General features: G+C 40.7%; 1 pseudogene; it reads left to right on the top strand.

Annotated features, from left to right (window-relative positions):
* The first annotated feature begins 5,335 nt into the window (after positions 1-5,335).
* On the top strand, positions 5,336-6,653 carry LOC104866131 (annotated as a pseudogene).
* The last annotated feature ends 206 nt before the right edge of the window (positions 6,654-6,859 follow it).

Here is a 6,859-nt window from a genome sequence, read left to right on the forward strand (position 1 = left end):
CTTTCTTTTTTTTTTTTTTTTTTTTTTTTTTTTTTTTTTTTTTTTTTTTTTTTTTTTGGTGCTGGGGATCGAACTCAGGACCTTGCGCTTGTGAGGCAGGCAGCGGCACCACTGAGCCAAATCCCAGGCCCTCTTCTAATAAAGTTTTTATGAGGTGGCCATTGCATACAAGCTGTGCCTGTGACATGTGTGCCTAGGAGACAGATTTATTATCCTTCACACATGCAGTTAATATTGATATAAATTCCGCATCCAAGATGCTTTAAAGTCACAAAACTGAGAAACATGATTCCAAGACAAGGAAACTGATCACATTGCAAAATGAACTGGATTCGTGTCACTTGAGGAGTCTGCGTGTGTTGAGCATTTGTTACTTATGGTAGCATTTTACTTCCAAAATATGGTCTGTTCATAGCATTTCCCAGTTCAAATGGACTTAATCATTGCAGTATATAAATGGTAGCAGATTTTTAAAAATTAGAATGTGGCAATTTAAAGTGAAGATTCTGCATAAAGATCATATGGGTTCATAACCTCTATTATTTGCTCTGTAATTTTGAGCAAGTTGTTCGACCATTCTGTTTCCCATGTTTAAAATAAAGACAATAATAACACAAATTTCATAAGTCACCATGAGAATTATGCAGTGGTATACATGTTTCCAACATAAATGATGTTTGGTGCACAATGAGAAGTTAATAAATATTTACCACTTTTATTCTGCCCCTAAAAGAGACCAAGTAACAAAACCTTGTTGTTGTGCAAATAAGCAAAATGGGATTCAAACATAAAATAACTGACCTAAGTGTTCATATAATGAGAATCGATATTTACTTTCTGTTGATCTGCAGAAAGTTTGAGTGTAGCTGGGGATTTAGCTCAGTGGATCCGCCACCTGCCTTGCAAGCACAAGGGCCCGAGTTCGATCCCTGGTACCAAGAAAGAAAGAAAGTAAGTAAGTTTGAGCGCAGAGGCACTATTTGGCAGACCCGGATTCAGTTTCCAGCTCCACTTTTCCTGTGTTGCATAACTTCAGCAAGTTCTTTAATACTGCAGGGGGACTCAGAAAGGTTGAATGCTTTACCTAATATCACACAACTGTTAAGTAGAGGGATTTGGATTTACCCAGGAATGACCAATTCTAAAATCGGTATTATGTCCCCACAACATCAAGAAGTTGCTTTATGTAGTATGTCTGTGCATGTTTCTTTGTTCTGTTTTTGGTTGACTTCATTTTTATTGAGAGATAATACTTATACATCCTTGGAGTGTGTTATGATAATTTACTACCTGTATGCAAAGTGTAATGTGTATGTAATGTACAATGAGTAATAATCAAATCAGGCATTTACATGTCTTCAAATGGTAATCAGGTTTACATGATAGGAATTGTGATCTCTTCTAGTCATTTTGTAATATTTTATAGATTGCTTCAACCAGTTATTGCCTGACTGTTTTATGGAGAAGCCAGAACTACTTCCTCTGCTCTGTGCTTGGTCACTTGAATGGAACTTCTTAATGGAATCAGTCTATAGCAGAACTTTTTTCTGTCCCCTTTCCCACTGTGCCAGTCTCTGGAGACCACTATTCCATTCCATTCTTCTATGAGATTGACTTACTAATGTTGACAAATGAGCGACAATATGTGCTACTGGTTTTTCTGTGTCTGTCTTATTTCATTGAACATGATAACCTCTAGTTCTGCCCACGTGTGACAAATGACAAGGTTTCATTCATTTTGTGGCTGAACAATAGTACATCATGTGTATGTGCCACATTTTTTTTATTTATTCAACTACAGATGGGCATCTAGGCCGATTCTCTATTTTAGATGTTTTCTACTTCCTACAGGGAAGGTGCAAGTGGGACGCAGGCTTGGAGTTAAGGCAGCTGTTGTACCATGTTGGGCTCTGGGGTTTGGTGAGGCCCGAGGTGAGTTTTTTCCCTGTAGTGGATATTAAATCTTTGACCAGTCATCTTGAACACTAAAGCCTTTGAGTCCCAGGGAATTCTCCTGCAGTTAGGACAACCTAAGACTACCTAAGTTTCTATGACTGGGTTGCTGGCATTTTCCCACTTGCATTTTCTGGTAGCATGGAGTTTCTCTGGCCATGAATTTCAGGTTGAAGATGAAATTTGGTTTGTTCTCTTCTCTAGGTTGCTGTTTAGGATGCCTGCTGCTTCCTTGCTCATTTTCAGAGTTATTCCCCAATCACTCTTTTTTAAACACAGTTCTCTTTTGTTCTGTGTGGTGAAGTCATGCTCAGGCTCCCCTGTTCCACCATCTCGGTGCAGTTTCCTTGTACATATTTCTTTTGGCCAATGAGGAAAGGGAAGTTTGGTGTCTCATGCACGGTTATAGCAAACTTACACTTAGCCTGAAGTCACAGAGCTGATGCAGTGATTTTTTTAACCCTTCCTGTGTGCTAGGTTTACCTGAATCACCCCCTTTAAAGGCACATTTCCCCAGCACCCAACGTCAGACTAGTAGTTTCTTCAAACGTTCACTCAGTTTATTCTAAGATGCCAATGCTAAGAACTGCTGACCTTAATCCAAATCATGCAAAGACCATTTCCTCAAAACATTTCCTCATTACTAGCTTGCTTTCCGATTAAAATCATCTCTACCCTACATCAACACAAGCAGTTCTGGTTCAAGCTCTCACTTATATACGTTTGGCTCTCCAAAATTTTATCAAACTCTGGTTACCTATGTAGATGGGTAGCTCTGAGACAGATACCTCTCAGCTCCTCATTGTTTCTTTCCCAGTTTTCACTTCTTATAGGATTTGTCTTCTTCTCAAAACTATTATATTCTGAGGGCCGGGGATTTAGCTCAGAGGTTCGGTGGCCTACCTCGCAAGCACAAGGACAGGAGTTCAATTCCCGGTACAAAAAAAAAAAAAAAAACTATTATATTCTGCCTTTAGGTTAGACACACTGGTAGTTCTGATGTTGATATTCTGCTTTTTGAGATCTTCAGAAATCCTCCCTGTCCAAATGGTAAGGAAGTAGCTTTTACTCAGGGCTACGAAGACCTCAATACTCTTTCCAAGATGACCTGTCCAAATTTGTGTCAGCTAACCTACCTTCATTTTATATTCTTGAAAGAGCAGAAATTCCATAGAGTTTTCTGTAAGCTTATTGTGTTCTGCATTTTGTTTATGTCATTTTGTCAAGAATATTTCTCTTATCCCTCGGTATGTGGTGACCTACTGATTCTCCTAATTCCATGATTAACTACAAGATATTTTCTGCTTTTCCCATCTTAATTGCTTATCCCTGAATGTACAGATCCTATCAAGGCCACTGAAATGTCATTCTATTTAAGTATTCATTTTTTTCCATCTCCTTTCATCCGCTCACTGAAACTTTTTCTTGAATTTCCTTGGAACACCTGGGGAACATTGTCTTAATGCTTTCTGATGGGGCATATTATTTTATAACTTACATTGTAAGGCCATGATCATCTTGGATTCACCTGTATATCTCACACATCTCAAAGCATAGCAAATATACAATGACCATTTCCAGTTTTGGATCTACTCTGAGAATAAAAAAGAAAAAGAAGGAAGAAAGAAAAATCCTCTCCAGTCCATATTATTTCTTTCCTGGTTGCTTATATGTTATCTTGCTTCTCCTCCTCTAATCTCCTACTTTGAGATGAGTCACTGAGAGTTTGGAAGTTGCTCTTCTGCTCTTCGAGAGATTTAGTGATTCTTTCCTGGCCATAGAGTTAATGTGAGACCCCCACCCTGTGTTGCCAGGAGCTCTATAGTTTATTTTTGTGAGAACTTTCAAATTTATCTGTGGCTAAGTTATCCATTCCCTAATATTTTTTAGCATTTTTTTTCTCACCTGTGCATAATACAGGTGATTCTGGCCTAAATGACCTTGTGTGTCTCATTATCTGGGTTGTGCTGATTGGGTCCAGGTTGTATGGATAGCCCAAGCAGATCACAGAATAAACCTTAGCTATTTTCTTAGGATTTATTCCTCCTGTAAATGTGTAGATGTAGCAAGCTTCTGGTAATCATCCTGCAATCAGTGAGAAACAACTATTTAAACTATGGGGAAAGAAATTGTTTCTCAACGACATTTCTGAGAGATTTCTGTCCTCGTTGGTTGAAAGCTATACCTCCCACTTGGACATTCCCACTGTATCATCCTATATATTTACTTTTATGTTTAAGCCAGTTTAAATTAGATTTTCTGTACATTGAAACTTAATAAAATAGTTAACTCCAGATACTCCATAACTTAAATGATTGATCATCAGAATATATTATTCATTCAAACTGATTAAAGTCGGGGGAGAGTTATGTGGTAGGCTCAGTCAGTTCCTCTCTGAAAATTTAGCAAAATGGTTATTCTTCAATTTTTACTTATCTTAGCCTAAGACTTGTAGTATATTAAAGTTTATCTGACACAAGGCGATGGCTATACACAAGGATAGAAAAGACACACTTGTTCCTCTATTAACCCCATGCAGAATGGGTCTGTGTTTTTCATCTAATTTAACTTTGCAATGCAGAAAATAATGGCATTCTCCTCCAGTGCACTTAATTGTAAATCAGGATATTCAGCTAAGGCTTAGAAAAAACAGATCAAAGATTTTTTTTTTAAAAAAAGGAAAAAGAGAAACCTTCATGTCCAGATCATGCTCCTTATCTTAAGACAAACTGAAGTCCTTTCAGGTATTTGTAAAAGCAAGAGAAAAATCAATGAGAATTAAAGTCAGAGGAAAGGACCAATGAGGGTACTGCAGGTTGATCATGTTTTGGGTGCAAAGTGGCCGTTGCTTACCCTGAATCCATCACATGTCTCAGGAAGACAGAAAGCTACTGCTTTTCTGTTTTCAGAGCTGAAGGAGAGATAATGCTGTTAATGCCATGGGGCAAAGCAAGAAAGTCAAGACACAAGCATCACAGATACTGTCTACAGGATCTTTCTGTCCATCTCTCTGTCTTTTTTTCCTGGTGATTGAATCCAGGGAAAGCTAAATGACATCACAGCCCCACCTTTTAACCTTTTAACATTTTATAACAGCATCTGAAAAAGTTGCCTAGGCTGGCCTTAAACTTGAAATCCTTCTGTCTCATCATCTGAGTATTTGAAATTACAGGTGAGCAACAAATGCCTGGCTGATTATAGGATCTTGAGGTTAAGAGGATCCCTGGAATGGAGAGTTGTTATCGACCAGTGGAGAGATATTAAAGAGCTCTAGAGGTTCTCTTGTATCCACCGCCTAAGAGTCGAGCTGTGAGAAGCAGCAACCTTTCCTCACCTCTCCTCTCCTCTCTGCCATCTGCTAGGCAGCCACGAAGCAGCAGCTATGCATGAGTGCATCTCCACCCATGTTGTAAAGGATGGTGTCCAGACTGGCAATACCTGCTGGGGTTTCTATTTCCTGGAACACGGCATCCAGCCCAATAGCCAGATGCCAAGTGACAAAACCACTGGGGGAGGAGGTGACTCCTTCAACACCGTCTTCGGAGGTGCTGTCAAAAATGCCCAGGGAAGTGTTTACAGACCTGAAACCCACAGTCATTGATGAAGTGAGCACTGGTACCTACCACCAGCTCTTCAACCCTAAGCAGCTCATTGTAGGCAAGGAAGGTACTGCCAATAACTATGCCTGTGGGCACTACACCACCGACAAGGAGATCATTGACCTTGTCTTGGGCCAAATTCGGAAACTGGCTGTCCATTACACAGGGCTACAGGGCTTCTTGGTTTTCCACAGATTTGGTGGTGGAACTGGCACTGGGTTCACCTCTCTGCTGATGGAACATCTCTGTCAATTACAGCAAGAGGTCCAAGCTGGAGTTCTCCATTTACACAGTGCCCCAAGTTTCCACAGCTGTAGTTGAGCCCTACAACTTCATCCTTACCACCCACACCATCCAGGAACACTCTGATTGCCTTCATGGTAGACAATGAGGCCATCTGTGACATCTATCAGAGAAATCTCTATATTGAGCACCCAGTCTATACTAACCTGAACTGCCTTATTAGCCAGATTGTGTCTCCATCACTGCTTCCCTCAGATTTGATGGAGCCTGAATGTTGATCTGACAGAATTCCAGACCAATTTGGTGCCCTAGTCCCACATCGACTTCCCTCTGGCTACGTATGCCCCTGTCACCTCTGCTGAGAAAGCCTACCAAGAACAGTTTTCTATAGCAGAGATCGCCAAGGCTTGTTTTGAGCCAGCCAACCAGATGGTGAAATGTGACCCTTGCCATGTGTTGTACCATGCTGACGTGGTCCCCAAAGATGTTGATGCTTCTATTACCACCATCGAGACAAAGCGCAGCATCCAGTTTGTGGACTGGTGTCCCATTGGCTTCAAGGTAGGCGGTAATTACCAGCTTCCCACTGTGGTGCCTGGCGGAGACCTGGCTAAGGCACAGTGGGCTGCATGCAGGCTGGGCAACACCACAACCATTGCAGAAGCCTGGGCTCACCTGGACCACAAGTTTGATCTGATGTTTGCCAAGCGTGTGTTTGTTCACTGGTAAGTGGGTGAGGGGATGGAGGAAGGGTAGTTTTCTGAGGCTTGGGAGGACATGGCTGCCCTAGAGAAGGATTATGAGGAGGTTGGTGTGGATTCTGTTGAAGGAGAGGGTGAGGAAGGAGAGGAATACTAAAAATATCACAAAGGTGCTTCCTTTACAGCGAAACTTATTCTGTTTTAAACATTGAAAAGTTGTGGTCTGATCAGTTAACTCACATGTAGTATTGTATGCTGTCATATACGATTACTGACCTATGTTTTAAAACATAAATGCTTTGTCACAGACCCAAACTGTCCATTTCTCTGATGGATTTTGAATAAAGTATTCCCTGTCCCCCA

The sequence above is a fragment of the Fukomys damarensis genome, unplaced genomic scaffold, assembly GCF_012274545.1.
Source record: "Fukomys damarensis isolate Sample0158 unplaced genomic scaffold, DMR_v1.0_HiC HiC_scaffold_28, whole genome shotgun sequence".
Taxonomy (NCBI): domain Eukaryota; kingdom Metazoa; phylum Chordata; class Mammalia; order Rodentia; family Bathyergidae; genus Fukomys; species Fukomys damarensis.